We start from the raw sequence: 15,824 nt of genomic DNA, 5'->3' as shown, positions 1-15,824 counted from the left end.
ACCGACTCTAACCCTCTCCCGATCACCCTCTCTCTCTTTTCACATTTCTGTGGGTCTATTCAGTGTTGAGAAGTCAGTGAAGAAGTTGCCCAAGGCAACCAATCAGCTTATATAATTTTATAGAATACACTTTATAAATGTTACCTCAACACTGATTGGTTGCCATAGGCAACTTCTCCACTGGCTCACTTCTCCACTGTTTACACTGCATCATGAATAGACCCCTATGAAACATAGTAAAGGGACACGTGAAGCAGACATACAGATGTGTCCCGCCTCAGCTTAAAGGCTAATTGTGGCAAATGCAACTTGTTTTCTACAATAAGCGTGCCTGTGGGCATGCATGCACGCGCGATCATTAGGATCGCATGGTGTGTACACTCCTGCGAATGAGACGCAGCTTGCCGTGGCTAGTCATCAGCGCAATGTGGCTGCTTGCTGGTAGGATGAGTGGCCACATCTGTATTTGTAGGAGGGCGCAAAATGTATAGTTTGCAGGAGGGCGCTGAACACCCTAGCACCGGCCCTGCCTGCAACCCCCGCATGATGCCCGCACCCCTGCCCTGCAAATTGCGGACTCGGGCATGATGCCTGCACCCCTTCTCCCCAGCAATTGTGGACTCGGTAATGATGCCCGCACAACGACTACTATATACATGATGTATATTATATCTATATCCTACGGAAACCCTTCCACACAAATCCTGTCTTTGCCCCTGGATGCCCATGCAACCCACCCCCCAAGAATTGCGGACACTCGGGCATGATGCCCACACCCCTCCACGAATTGCAGGCTCAGGCATGATGCCTGCACCTGCCTCCTCACGAATTGCAGACTTGGCCATGATGCCTGCATCCCCCCATGATTGTGAAAACGGGCATGATACCCGCACAACACACACACACACACCCCCCTCTACTGCGCGAATTGCGGACTCGGGCATGATGCCTGCACCCCCCACAATTGCGGACTGGACATGATTCTCTCCCTCACCCCCCCCTGCGAATTGCGTTCTCGGGCATAATGTCCAATCGCCAATAATCCTCCGCCCCCCCCCGATTGCAGACTCCAGCTTGTTGCCCGCAACACCCCCATGATTGCAGAGTTGGGGGCATGTAGTATGCACCACCAAATCTGCCCCCCACACCCCGGCGCGACTGCAGATTCTGGAATGTTTCAGTCTCCCCCTTCCCCTGGATGGCAGACTCAGGTACCCCTCCCCCGTGATTGCAGACTCCCACATGTTGCCCACAAATGCCCCCCCCCCCTCCCCACACCGCGATTGTAGAATCAGGCATGTTGCTCGCAACCCTCCCTTCTATTGCAGACTCTGTGATGTTTCCTTTTCACTCCCTCGCAATTGCAAACTCCCACTTGTTGCCCGCACCCCCCCTCCCAACATACTGCGATTGTAGAATTGGGCATGTTGCCCCCAAAACACGAATCCCCCCCCCCCTCGCGATTGCAAATTCCCGCCTGTTGCCCGCAGCCCCCACCCAAGCGATTGCAGAATCGAACATAGGCCCTCATTCCGAGTTGTTCGCTCGCAAGGCGATTTTAGCAGTATTGCACACGCTAAGCCGCCGCCTACTGGGAGTGAATCTTAGCATAGTAAAATTGCGAACGATGTATTCGCAATATTGCGATTACACACCTCGTAGCAGTTTCAGAGTAGCTTCAGACTTACTCGGCATCTGCGATCAGTTCAGTGCTTGTCGTTCCTGGTTTGACGTCACAAACACACCCAGCGTTCGCCCAGACACTCCCCCATTCCTCCGGCCACTCCTGCGTTTTTTCCGGAAACGGTAGCGTTTTTTCCCACACGCCCATAAAACGGCCTGTTTCCGCCCAGTAACACCCATTTCCTGTCAATCACACTACGATCGCCGGAGCGAAGAAAAAGCCGTGAGTAAAAATCCTATCTTCATAGCAAATTTACTTGGCGCAGTCGCAGTGCGGACATTGCGCATGCGCACTAAGCGGAAAATCGCTGCGATGCGATGAAATTTACCGAGCGAACAACTCGGAATGAGGGCCATAGTGTCCGCACCTCGCCCATTCGCAGACTCTGGCATGTTGTCCGCATCCCCTCCCCCCCCCCACACCCCTTGCGATTGCAGACTCCCACATGTTGCCCCCCCCCTGCGATTGCAGACTCGTGCAAGTTGCCCGCTAGCCCCACCCCCACATTACATTACATACTCCTGTATGTACGGCATCCACCACGTACCACTGTGTAAGCATGGGGAAGGGGAAGAGGAAGGGGGGGGAGCAGGCTAAAGTTTTGCCTAGGGTGTCGAGAAACCTTGCACCGGCCCTGAGTAGAGCACATAGCCAATATAGACCCCTAGACAGAGTAAACAAGCCACGGTATTAAACACATAGACGGGATCAAGGGACATATAGTAAGGAATCACGAGCAGTATAGAAAAACAGATTTGGTTAAATGGGAAGAACAAAATAAAATGCAAATTTACCCTTTTGACAGAAGTTACGGAGATTAGGAGGAGGCTTCTAAACTTCTGCTTCTCTCCCTCTAGCAGAAGTGACCTCTAAGTAATTTAACAGGAGTTTTGTTAGAGATGGTATACATATAGAGTGCTCCCACCCAGGAAGCACAAAATATGTTAAAATACCCACGAAGACTAATATTGCATTTCACTGTTTTAGAAGCATGTCCATCACAGGTAGAGGAAATTATCTCAAAGATACCGGGTTCCCTATGAACTTAGAATGGACAAGACACTGGATTGATGGCTGGGATAGTCCCAGTAGAGATATAACACACATAGCATTTTTTTTAAGGGAACAGCCTGATTAGGGAATCATTCCCCGTAGTGCCCAATCCAGATGTCAAACTTTGTAAAATCTTCTTTGTTACTAAACTCTGTGATTTGTCTTCAAAGTTTCCTCTTCATCTCTGACGTTCACCGACAGATTTACAGCTCAAACGTCACATGTCTACTCGGTCTTTTCAGAGGTCTGCCCAAAACCAGTATATCTCACCAGCGTCACTGTGCCTGGCCATGCACAAAGGGTGGAGAGTGGAAATACTGGTGAAGCGAGACTGTGCATAGATACCGATAGACATGATGGTGTGACAGCCTGATGGTTAACGCAAATCTGACAAATTTTCTTTTTATTATTTCCTCTCTCTTTTCACTTTCCACAGATGGTTTACTTCACACAACTGATAATACACAACAGTTAAACACATTGTAATGCAAGATTTATGTTCCCTACAGAAAGGTCGCTGACTCGGAGAGAATACCGTATCACTAGAGTGTCTGTTCCGGGAAGGCTGAGAGGCAGGACTGTTGTCACGGCACCTGAGCGCGGAGAACAACAAGACCAGAGGCGGTTGTCGCACCAGTTTTCTTTTTGCCTTTTTGTTATTTTCTCCATCTCCCATTACCCTCCTTTCCTCCCCCTTCTTGTTCCCTTTCTCTCCCCTTAACAAGATGGACTTACCCCAAGAGACTGCGTTCCGGGTTTTCCTGTTAATCCTGTTGTTGATGAGGACAGTCCGTTTCGGTGAGAGTACCAGTGAGGTCGAGAAAGGATCTGGAATGGGTTCTGATGGCAAGGACGGATTTGTAGAATTCCAAGAGCAACACATCCATCGAGCAAAGGCGAGTATCAGAAAACGATCTGGTAGTCCGGAAACTAGGAGGCACTGTGAAGGGTTATTGGCTGAGGAAAATTGTATTTGTAGAAACTGTGAAAACATAGTTGAGGACGGGTGCATCCAGAGATGTCAGTCCAGCCTTAATATCAACATGGACCGTCATCCATTGAGTGATTATCACTCATTAGTGGGTAAGGTTTTAAACCAAACAGAATGCTGGGTGTGCTCACAAGTACCTCAAGGTCAGAGCAAGTCAGGACTAGTGCCGTATCCTTTAACAATAGATGAGGTACTTGAATTACGGGGTGGGAGACCGGTGGACAAGAAATTAAATATTTCTAGACCCCCTAGTTTGAAGCTCCACCAATATCATGTGGATAGATCCTTAGTATGTTTCAACATTTCCAATTCCCGAAAGCCGGGAAATTGGGAAGTGACATGGAATAACCAAACCATGGCATTTTCGCACAGAGCCGATAGGATACCCGTAGACTCTGAACTTATACGCCAAATAGCCGACGGTGGAAGGTATTTTCGGTATAGGTATACTCTAGGAAGTAAGACCATGCGGGTTGGAGAAGTATCACCAGGGTACTGTGTGTGCATATCATACAGCCTGATACGTGTACTGAACAGATGAGAGAACTAGGGATTGGGTTTTTCACTTGGAAAGTTTGCAATATGGTAATGTCATATTCTGTCCCATATGTTCTCCCCGATGATGCCTATTTCATATGCGGGAGGAAGGCGTATAAGTGGCTTGCCCCAAACTCAGAGGGATTGTGTTACATTGGAAGAGTGTTGCCAGAAGTTATGACCATAACCCATGATAAGATGAAAGACGTTCACCGCAGTGCTCAAGCTCCTTACACTCATACTCACTATGAACACATCATTAAGAGACACCTCATAGATAGGACAGAGCACGCAGCCTCTGATTTAATCCACGAATCCACCGGGATTCAATTCCTACTCGCGTTAGACATCACCCGTACCGCCAGAGGAATTATAAATTATAGGTATATCCATGCGCTAGCGAACCTGATAGATAATATCACAGAGATGTATGATGACACCTTCAGGTATACAGGAAGGGAGTTGCAAGCTTACAAAACGGAACTGATCCAGCACAGGATGGTCCTCAATTATATCACAGCGGTGACAGGCGGGTACTGTGTCACTTTGGCAACTCAGTATGGTGTGAGGTGCTGCACGTATATTACAAACAGCACTGATGACCCAACCGAGGTCATAGATCAAAAGATGGACGATATCTTGCAGCTGAAGTGGGAGTTCCGAAGGAGACACAACCTTACCCTTACTGCTGTGAGTAATGAACTGACCGGCTGGGTCTCATGGTTGAACCCACGAAATTGGTTCTCAGGTTTAGGAGAGTAGGCCCAAAATGTTATCATGAGTGTGGGAAAGTTTCTCCTTTGTATCCTGGGAGTTGTCATAATTATTGGCTTGATATTTAGGTGTGTTCGAGTTTTAACGCGGCGCAAGCACGGTACCAAAGTGATGAGTTTAAGGAGCGGGGGCATTGTTACAGCAACAGATTTAATTTATGACCCATCAATAGAGACAATGCTGTGATAAGACGTGATTCCACGGTCCGTTTCTTTCACCCGTTTCTCCTTTGTTTTCCCTCAGCAAAAATACACCCATCCGGAAAAGACCGATCAATACCCAAGAATGATTACGCAAATGTTATGTGAATGTATTTTTGATATGTGTCTTATCTTCATCTCTACAACCTTCAGGTAGTGACACACATAGTCGACAGGTGATATCCATATATTAGCATTCACATATGTTCCCCCTGCATGTATCATCAACTAAATGTGCACCCCATTTGTTGGAACAAAAAGCCGAAAAGAGCTCGGTAGTGTTTGTTGGCCCACTTGCAGACTCTTAATACGGGATAAGAAGGATTTAATGTATACTTCGCAATACCTCGAAGCTTATCTAGAACATATACGGCACGATGATACATGCCCCTCAGACATGAATTCATACATACATGCTTTTACTATCCCACTAGGTCATACATTTCCCACCTACACCTCTCTGCCTACCATTCAATCACCTGTAGATATTTGTATCGTATATTTTTATCCAATCATCTGTAGATATTGTATTGTATATTTTTCTGTTTAATGTTTAGATAGTGGCAGTTATTGTTGACTGCCAAAGGGTAGACTGTCAAAGTCGAAAAATATTGCAGTACACACATCACGTACAAACCACACACACATGTCCGCCATGCGTGCACATATCCGCAAATTGCGTATGGTCGCACCCGCGGTCCTGCGCGGTTTGAGCGTGGTATGAGTAATTACAGTGGAGTTTGTACTCTCATGGAAAAGCCACAAAGACATATCATAAATCTAATATATATATATTGTATAAATCCCACACTGTCTGCTTTAACCTTTAAATAGCATGAAAATCAGTCACACATAAATTAAAACTCCCAGAGACTAAAATACAATGGCCTTATTTACACTAAGCTTTGAAATTCTATGAAGAAGGCAAACACCTTTGTTTACTAAAATAGCCAAGTTTCTATTTAAAACAATGAGTACTGAATTGTCATTGTCTCACCTGAAAGCAAAAACAAACAAAGTGACAATACCCAGGAACTGAAGCTGTTTAGAAAATCAGAAACAATAGCTAACCACAACACAAGACCAGACAGATAGAAATTTAAGATATTAACATTCCTAGTCTAAAACCCATGGAGATGTAGGTGTTCACATATATATATATATATATATATATATATATATATGTGTGAATGAATAAATATATATTTCCTAACAAATTGTAATAGCAGGAGTATGTGTGTACGTGTGTATATATATATATATATATATATATATATGAATATGTGGATATATGTATATCTTGAAGATTGAAATAGATAATCATATCATGTGTGGGATCATATTGTTCAGAGTCACGTAAACATTAATCTGGTGGGAATAAGAACATTGGCCCTCATTCCGAGTTGTTCGCTCGTTCTTTTTCATCGCATCGCAGTGAAAATCCGCTTAGTACGCATGCGCAATGTTCGCACAGCGACTGCGCCAAGTAACTTTACTATGAAGAAAGTATTTTTACTCACGGCTTTTTCTTCGCTCCGGCGATCGTAATGTGATTGACAGGAAATGGGTGTTACTGGGCGGAAACACGGCGTTTCAGGGGCGTGTGGCTGAAAACGCTACCGTTTCCGGAAAAAACGCAGGAGTGGCCGGGGAAACGGTGGGAGTGCCTGGGCGAACGCTGGGTGTGTTTGTGACGTCAACCAGGAACGACAAGCACTGAAATGATCGCACAGGCAGAGTAAGTCTGGAGCTACTCTGAAACTGCTAAGTAGTTAGTAATCGCAATATTGCGAATACATCGGTCGCAATTTTAAGAAGCTAAGATTCACTCCCAGTAGGCGGCGGCTTAGCGTGTGTAACTCTGCTAAATTCGCCTTGCGACCGATCAACTCGGAATGAGGGCCATTATTAAATATTACCTCATTAAATTATTAATAATACCAGATTTATGATTAATGTGATGGGTTTAACTGATCATGGGGCGGGAACTCAGATGTAAACAACAGAAACCACATCTCAAGTCCTAGCCATCGCCCACTTCTTGAACTGACCAATGGTCCCCGGTGCACAGGATATGTCCCACCCCCGAATCAATGGAAGAAGAGCACACAGTGTCTATTGTATTATGTTTTGATCTACTGAATAAAGAGCGAGCTGCAGGCCAGGTCACTATCACAGACTCTTAACGCTTTCAACCTGATTAGCGGAGGACCAGGAAGCGCACGCGATTATTCACACGTATGTACATTGACTGTAGCCATTATTCTGTTGTAGATTTATCTTGTTAGCCTGTAGTGTATAATTTGTACTGTTTTACCTTTTGAAGTAATCCACTGTGGCCTTAGAACCCTGTGGTTCAACTACATATTGGTGTTGTGTCCTCATTTCCCTGCTTGGGTTTAAAGCGTATTTTACTGTATAAGGTTTAAGAGTATATTGATAAGGTGTACGCACTGCGGGTACTTAATACCGTCAGCGCTACTTAAGGTTTAAAGTGTAACATCATAACAGTGCTTTGCGGCACAGGGTTTAGAGTGTAAGAATAACATTGCATTGAATTACGTATAAGGTTTAAAGTTTATTAAAAGTGTGTGCGCGCTGTGCGTACTCTGTACACTCAGCGCGGCGTGTGTGTACGCCAAGTACGTACAACGTACGGGACTCTGAACGCAAATAGCGTACAAAGTGCGTAGCGCGTGTATTCAGTCTAGCGGCCATTGCGGCTCAACGGTAAAAGTGTATCTAGAGGTATAGCTTTATGGTTTAAGATAATGTCGACATTATCAAATGTATATGTGTATGTATATACATATTGGCAGATCCTATATTTGATATACAGTAGGTGGCAGCATTGTGTGATGGAGTATGCACACTGGCTCTATACATGTAGCAGTTATGGGGCATTGGCTGACTAGCCTCTGTAACGCCGTCTCTCATATGTGTAATGCTGGAGGCTTTCAGGAGCACGTCCTACTAGTATGGAGGACAGAGCTGAAGATGTGCAGTATGGCTGTGAATGAGCAGTAGCACACAGGGTAAGACGTTGCACCCCTTACAGTGTGGGGTCCTAGTGCCAGACAGATACAGCGCAGGGTGCGCTCTCATAACATTTGCCCCAAAATGCCCTCTAAATGTTTACTTAAATTCAATGTTAATAAAATTCTGTTTGTTTTCTTAAATAATGAGCTTGTGAGAGAGAATATTTATGTGGTGAATTGTCAGCAGTAGTTGATTCATTTAGGGCGCCATACCGTTTTTAGATGAGTCAGAGAGCAACTGAAGGAATCCTAAGAGTGACACACATGCCCAGGAGAGTCTTGTGATAAATACAAATACCATTTTACTGGCTGAGGGTAATAATAACAGTGATTCAGTATTATTTTTTATTTATAAAGCATACAAATCAGCACAGTATATTGATTGAAGTGATCATGACATAAAGTAATTATATACAATAACATGAAATAGAAGGTAAAGATGACTTGCCCAAATGAGCTAACAATCTAAGAGGTTTTGGGATACCAATTGTAGCTGCTAATCAGGATTTCTGTGCAGCTATCGGTGGTGTGTCCTGGAATGCTGAGAGACGGCTAAGAAGGTGCAAAGTATGAATAAGTCACTGTAGAAATCTGTCAACTTCTGTCAGCCAACTGTCCCCCACCATTAATCTCAGCTGAACCTCCTTTATCACCTGGCCCTCCAGAAGGACCCACGGAGCCATAAGGCTGTAGTGTGAGGAAGAGGTGGAACTACCCCATGCTTCTACAAAAATGAACCCTTTCCCTCACGTGACAAGCTCCCAAACCTGGCACAAAACACGTAAATAAATATTTTACTACCTACTCAAAGAATCAAATATTCAGTTTTAGGATTAACAGTGGAATAAAAAAACGTTGACGCCATCACCCAGCATAATTTTTTTAACGACTTAAGAGACTATCAGGGAAATGTAATAAGGTCAGAGCTTGTGGAGGCCCCGGAGTTCAGCCGAGTTTGCTCGTATTTTTAAAACGCTAATTATTTACAAGGCAAACCCAAGTTGGTTTTGATTTGTAAATCATTGCTGCTTTAAAAATACAGGCAATCTCAGCTGAAGTCACGGACCATGTTACATTTCCCCGTATATATCATACTTTCTGTGGCATTGAGCCGATAATAACTATTATAATGTATTGTTGCTATTTACAGTGCAGGGGCATCTCTGTGAATCCCAACAAAATAACCCCTACTCTGCAATTGGTCACTGGCAGCTCGACGCTGCCGGTGAAAGGAGAACAAATATGGGCATACGTGGTTAACATCTGTGTATATACATAGTTATCTGTTCCAGGGGGAATATAGCAATGCCTCTACTGATTTATTGATCCTCATTGACAGGCACTGCTTACGCCCAGGGGTGTAAAGTTAGGTTAAAGTGAGGGGGAATGAGGTGGAACTGAGTTCCACCATCTGTAATGGTAGGGGGAACTAGTTCCACCACCTCCATTGCCCTGCACAGTAATTCCAACAGAAAAACCTGTATCATCACCTACACCAATAGATGATGCAGGTGGTGCTAGTGTCACTGATGAGCTGCAGCCACCTCCCCCTTCCTCATGTCCTGGTGGCTCTACGGTCCTCCTCCATTTACAGCCTATCCCTTCAGGTACTTCACACACGTGGTGTCTGTTGGACAGCAATCATCCCTTCCTGGGGTCCTAGTGGTTTCCTTTTCCGGCACGGTGTATGTGATGTCATGCTGTCACCGCTGCCGATACAGGGCATGGAGCTGCTGGAGGGACATAGGCGTTGAGATGCTGGAGTGACAGAGGCAGAGATGTGTATAAGGGGCACTACTGTGGTCATTATGTGTATTAGCGACACTGCTGTGGTCATTATGTGTAAGGGGCACTACTATTTAGAGCATTATGTGTAAGCATCACTACTACTGTGGGAATTGTGTATAAGAGGCAGTACTGTGGGCATTGTATATAAGGGGCACTACTGTGTGGTATAATGTGCATAAAGGGTACCATTGTGTAGTGCAATGTGAATAAAGGGCACGTGATGTAACCGGAAAAAGGGGCAGTACTATGTGGTGTAATATAAATCAGGGTCACTACATGCGGTGTAATGTGAATAAGATTGTACTACTAATTTGAACTGGGGTTACTATTATGGGATCATGCTGCTTCTTTGTGAGATCAATGTCCCTTTATAAAGTAAGGGAAGTAGGGCACTGATTTATAGTTTGCAGGGAGGTGCTGAAAACACTAGCACTGGCCCTGGCTGCACTTAATATGAGGGGGGGAAGGGGTGATGGTAGTTGGCAGGGAAAATGAGTTCCACCACCTCTCCAGGACCACTTTAAGCCCTGGGTGTATGTATAATGGGCGCAGGCTGTGCAGTGCACAGGCTCCATGTTCCCGTAGACCGCCATAGTCTATTGCGCCACAAAGGAGGAGGCGGCTCTCATGGAGGCTGCTTACAGGCCCCCTTCTCTCATAAACTGCCCCTGCTAATGATATCCTGAAATACATAAACTGCCTGATTTGCCATCCATCAACGTTGGTAAATAGGTTAAGGCTAGATAGATCTCTGATTTCTCCAGCATTAACCCTTTCATAAACTGCTAAAAGTCCTGGACTTTTAGCAGTCCGGCCATTCACATACAGGATGATTAAAAAGTCGCAGTACACCCTTTTGTTTCAGAAAATGTGCAGGAATTGGGAAAACTGAATACTCCAGTAAGGAATGGATGAGGTGGGCTATCTTTTAGGGTATGTACCGAACATGGGCGCCATTTTGAAATCGACCATCTTGAATCGAAGTAAATTTAAAAAAAATGGAAAGTGGGTCGTTTAACATGTCAAACAACATCAGCATTTGCTGAAAAGTTTAATGCTGCAAACAGATTTGAAATAGCAGTTATGGTTCAAAAGTTACAACACTCTTTTTGTTGCAGGTAACTGAAGATGGCTTTGACAAAAGAGGAGAGAATTGAAGTCATTTTGATGTCTGGAGAATGAAGTTTCCGTGTCATAGCTGCAGATTTTAACAACCGGCACCCAGAAAGACCTGATGCCAAAACCTGTAAAATGACAGGAGCTTGATGGTTGGTACTTGGTTGGTATCTCTCTTTATATCTTTCCTAGCTTTGATACATCTCCCAATTAGTTTTTAAAACATTCTTACTGGTCACTGAATCGTACATTTTATCTTCAAGTGTTTGTAGTGTTTTAGCCGATAATCAAGGATCTTAGCGAAGGGCTTTCCTGATAATACAATGTGTCACATAAAAAAACTAAACTACATTTTTCTGAAAGTTAAAGAAAAATATAGACCCAATGTAATAAAACTCCAACCTACGGTAGGCACAAAACTTTGTAAGATCAATGGGTACACCAGCCGGCTTAAGACATTAAAATGCCAGCTTGTTTTATGTGGTGATAAATACGCCTTATCATGTCTTTATATTTTATTACAGCTACTTTATTCCCAGGTAGCCTCACATATGACACGTATAATCATTCATGTCATGAATATAAACCTAGCTGTTTTCTGCAAAAAAGATTCTTCGCAATAATGACATGACATTTTATATAGTCAGCTATTGCTCCAATAAAACCAGAAAGGTGGCAAAACAGCATGTGGCATCTGATTGGAGGGTTGGGGGGGGGGGTCTTGGAAATGAAGAGACCCGCTATTCTTTTTGCGGGGCAACTAAGTCAGTTTTCCCCCCAAAAACATTTTGCAGTTTAGAAACTATAAAACTGGATACAGGCCTTTAGTCAAAAGTCCCTATTTTCGAAAGCGAATATGTCGACGGGAGAAAGCCTATGGCATACTACCGACACAGTTGCACTTAAAATATTTTATCCATGTCGGCAGTATAGCTTTATACATGATGCTTTATGATCATGTTTAAAGTGATAATGCCAACAAGGTTAAAATGCTTTAAGTAACATTACCTAGTCGGCTTTCTCCTGTTGGCATATTCACTGTCAACATAGTGACTGTCGACAATGTGACTAGGCACATCAAGGTTTATTAGCATAACTCCTTCATCTATTGTTCTCAGCTGCAATACAATACAGAGAGAACAATACATCAGGGGATCAAGGGGGGTAATTCCAACCTGATCGCTCGCTGCAGTTTATCGCAGCGCAGCGATCGGGACGGAATTGCGCATGCGCCAGTGCCGCAGTGCGCTGGCGCATGCCGGACGGCCGAAGGCCGTCGTTCAGTAGTGATCGCCTCTGCCTGATTGACAGGCAGAGGCGGTCGCAGGGCGGGAGGGGGCTGGACGGCGGCGTTAAACCACCGTTTAGGGGGTGCGGTCCGGCCAACGCAGGCGTGGCTAGACCGTTGGGGGGGGGGCCGCGGTGGCTGCGTGCCAGCGACGAATAACTCCCGGCCAGGCGCAGGAGCTGCGCTGGCCGGGAGTTACTCCACAAATACAAAAGCATCGCCGTTGTGCGATGCTTTTGTATTTGTGCGGGGGGGCCGGACTGACATGCGGGGCGGACTAGCCCTGTGCTGGGAGTCCCCCCGCATGTCAGGGAAGATGATCATAGCTGTGCTAAATTTAGCACAGCTACGATCAACTTGGAATGACCCCGCAAGTCATTACAGCATGGGATTTAGCAGTGCAATTTAAGTCAATAGTGCTGTATGCGTGTTTCAACTATTACTCATACAGTAGGTTGTATAACATTGAAAAATGATGTCACATAAAAGTGTGAATACCAGACTAGACACACAAACACGACAAGATTCATTTAATCTGATGCCAATCAATCAAGCATGGTTTAGGAGTGTGTGAAGAAATTGGAGCATGTAGAAAGATCCAAGTGAACATGAGTAGAACATAAACGTAAACCATCAATGGTTGCATAACTATTTACCACCACGAGGAAGCCATTGATGGTTATAAAAACATCAATGGTTGATGGTCATCCCCAGTTTTTACAATAAAAACTCAGCACTGGAATACATCAAAAATCCTCCAAAATCAGAAGGGTTTAGATGCAATCAGCTTATACACCTCCATGTATCATTACTTCCTCATAAGGAGGTTTGATTAAAGCGTAGCATAAAAACCCAAGCTCTTAGAATTCACATACAGTATAAGGTCGCAATTATTCAACTTGAGTCCCTTGTGCCTACAAGTACAGATGTGTCCACTATTACCTTTCTGAAAAAAGTATCATGGCCTGCCGTTCATGGCCCGAGATAAGCTTTCCTCTTAAGATATACACGGCAAGCCATGTGTATCTCCTCTGAAATATAGTGCAGTACCACTTTTCAGACAGCAGGTGGCATTTTCAGAAACTGAGCAAGCAGAAAGTCTGATAAAGAGATTCTAGAGGGAGTAGTTCAGACCTGATTCTAGCAGCATTTTATTTGCAAATGGGCAAAACCATGGGGGTCATTCCGAAATGATCGCACGCTAGGTTGTTTTGCAGCGGTGCGATCAGGTCGAAACTGCACATGCGTATGCACCTCAATGCGCATGTGCGTCGTACGGGTACAAAGCGGATCATTGCTGAGCAATGGATTTAACGAAGAATCGATTCGCACAGCAGATCGCAAGGAGATTGACAGGAAGAGGGCATTTGTGGGTGGCAACTGAACGCTTTCTGGGAGTGTTTGGAAAAACGCAGGCGTGTCCAAGCGTTTGCTGGGCAGGTGTCTGACATCAATTCCGGACACGAACAGGCTAAAGTGTTTGCCCCGAATTTACATCAGACACCCACCCTGCAAACGCATTGACACACCTGCGTTTTTCCAAACACTCCCAGAAAATGGTCAGTTGACATCCACAAATGTTTTCTTCCAGTCAATCTCCTTGCGATTGTCTGTGTGAATGGATTCTTCATTAAATCCATTGCTCAGCAACGATCCACTTTGTACCTGTGCGACGCGCCTGCGTATTGCGGGGCACACACATGCGCAGTTATGTCCTGATCGCAGCTCAGCAAAACAACCTAGCGTGCAATCAGGCCTGCATGACCCCCATGGTTTTGCCCATCTGCTAACAAAATTGCAGCTATGGGGTGTCATTCCGAGTTGATCGTAACCCTGCAAAATTTTGCAGGGCTACGATCAGGAACAGAGACATGCGGGGGATGCCCAGCACAGGGCTAGTCCACCCCGCAGGTCAGTAACGCCCCCCCCCTGCAGAAGTGCAAAAGTATTGCACAGCGGCGATGCTTTTGTACTTCAGGAGTAGCTCCCGGCCAGCGCAGCTTTAGCGTGCTGGCCGGGAGCTACTCATTACTACACGACCCGCAGCGGCTGGTCAGCAGCAGCGATCGGGTCAGAATGACCCCCATGAGCCGTGTGTGCAGGGCAATTTATCGATCATGCACATGGGAATATCAGCTGCAGCAGCTAATTGTGAAGTATTAATATTTTTCCAATACATCTCTCATACTAACTTCCAACATGTACCTGGCTCAATGTTGCCTATATGTTTAAAAAAATCTTTTTCCTTGTGATTGATAATGTGCTGATGAAGAGTTCATACAAACTCCACACAGAGATTCGATATAGAAATTATGATACTAACTAAAAGGCACTATTGATACTTGTCATTTTTTGCAATTGTTTGGTGGTTAAGGTGTGAGTAGAGAGAATTTTTGGTATTTCAATACCACATATATTTCACTGGGATCCGGTCTGAAGATCGACAGTGTCTGCCATACAAGTGGGTGCTGCGTCTGTCTGCCACAAATCGGTCCAGCGCTGAGGCTGTGTTGCCATAATAAGTCACTGGGTGCTCTGTGTGCCATACACGTGGGTGCTGCACCTGTCTGCCACAAATCAGTCCAGTGCTGGGGCTGTGCTGCCTTAATAAGTCACTGGGTGCTCTGTCTGCCATACAAGTGGGTGCTGCGCCTGTCTGCCACAAATCAGTCCAGTGCTGGGGCTGGCTGTGCTCCATAATAAGTCATTCAGTGCTCTGTCTGCCATACAAGCGGGTGAAGAAACATGAGACCCGGGGCCTGAGCAGCCATAAGGCTGCAGCCTGGATGGCTGAGTCCTGGGGGGGGGGGGCAGCACCGGTCCAATAGACGCTTAGGCTCTACCTACTACTGGAAGCTGCAGATTCAATGCAGACAGCATGGAAGACGGCCCTTTAAAATGGCAGCTGCCTTCTAGGAGACAGATGCTAGAGGTATTACTAGACCATTACCCAGCGCTACCCAGAATGAGCATGTAACCCCCTGGCACTGAGCATGTAACCCCCTGGCACTAAACATGTAACCCCTATGGCAACAAGCATATGTAACCCCTGGCAGCGAGCATATAACCCCTGGCAACGAGCATGTGACCGGGTCCAACTTCCGGTCAGCAGAATCATGGATGCTGGTGGCTTCTCCTCCCACCTCTAGCCACCAACAGCACCGTGGGCAGCAACATGGACATCTGTATGTGCAGGGCAATTTATCCATCAGGCACACAGGAATATTAGCAGCGGCAGCTAATTGTGTAGTATTAATATATCTCCAATACATCTCTCATATTACAGTAACTTCCATATAGGTACCTGGCTCTCTCATCCCAGCAGCCGGGCAGACTTCACACAGATATTTGATAT

General features: G+C 45.3%; 1 protein-coding gene across 4 annotated transcripts in view; it reads right to left on the bottom strand.

Moving 5' to 3' along the window:
• The window catches only part of SPAG16 (sperm associated antigen 16), a 1,801,610-nt gene that overhangs the window by 644,034 nt on the left and 1,141,752 nt on the right, over positions 1 to 15,824 (bottom strand). The gene's annotated exons all lie outside the window — the stretch shown is intronic.

The sequence above is a fragment of the Pseudophryne corroboree genome, chromosome 7, assembly GCF_028390025.1.
Source record: "Pseudophryne corroboree isolate aPseCor3 chromosome 7, aPseCor3.hap2, whole genome shotgun sequence".
NCBI classification, from domain to species: domain Eukaryota; kingdom Metazoa; phylum Chordata; class Amphibia; order Anura; family Myobatrachidae; genus Pseudophryne; species Pseudophryne corroboree.
The sequence above is the reverse complement of the archived record's forward strand: the minus strand, read 5'-3'. Positions and strand labels throughout refer to the sequence as shown.